The sequence below is a fragment of the Triticum urartu genome, chromosome 6 (genome assembly GCF_003073215.2).
Source record: "Triticum urartu cultivar G1812 chromosome 6, Tu2.1, whole genome shotgun sequence".
NCBI lineage: Eukaryota > Viridiplantae > Streptophyta > Magnoliopsida > Poales > Poaceae > Triticum > Triticum urartu.
Genome location: NC_053027.1, coordinates 75,922,142 through 75,922,978, shown reverse-complemented (window position 1 = coordinate 75,922,978; position 837 = coordinate 75,922,142). Strand labels below are relative to the sequence as shown.

The window sequence follows — 837 nt, the reverse complement described above, 5'->3', positions numbered from 1 at the left end:
TTCGCCTCTTTTTGATACATATAACATTTGAAAATGATCAAAAGAAAAAGAAAATGAACTTGTGATTGCTAGGCTATTTTTGGAGGGCTTTGCTTTAGTCAATTTTTGTCACGAAGAAATGATGATGTTTTGTGTTGTACGTATAATAACATCTGTAAACTGGACAAGCACAAAAAAAATGAACTTGTTGCTTGGGTTAGGAAAATACATTGGCTAGGTAAAAATGTTGTTGTTTTCCGCCGCAACATTTCGCCTCTTTTTGATACGTATAACATTGAAAATGATCAAAAGAAAAAGAAAATGAACTTGTGATTGGTAGGCTATTTCTGGAGGGCCTTGCTTTAGCCATTTTTTGTCACAAAGAAGTGATGCTGTTTTGTGCTGTACGTATAACATCTGTAAACTGGACAAGCACAAAAAAGAATGTAATTGTGGCTGCTGGGATTCGAGCCCAGGTCTCCACGGCCACAACGTGGAATTCTCACCACTAAACTACAGCCACTTTGGTGAAATAATTTACACAGAACACTTACTATGCAGTAACAGAACAGTGTCTCCTACACTGCTACACAGGTATCCTTAAGTTTTCTACTCAGTTTTGAGGCTACGAAAGGGTGATTAACAGTTCGTTGCCTGGTCACCAGTGACTTCGATCGCGAACACACTTATCACCACACTTCATTGTACATGTCCATGCTTTGGCATTGCGAATACGGAAGCCTACCAAGTTCTTGTATCCCGTGTTGCGTTCCAGATGTTCACATGCAAATGGTACTGACCAGACAAGACGGATATGAGGCAAAGATCAGAATGCAGGTCATCGTTAACTTTTGCAGA

General features: G+C 39.5%; 1 non-coding gene across 1 annotated transcript; it reads right to left on the bottom strand.

The window, feature by feature from the left end:
* Nucleotides 1-430: 430 nt before the first annotated feature.
* On the bottom strand, nt 431-502 carry TRNAH-GUG. Its single transcript has one exon. It is a non-coding gene; the product is annotated as a tRNA-His (tRNA).
* Nucleotides 503-837: the final 335 nt, after the last annotated feature.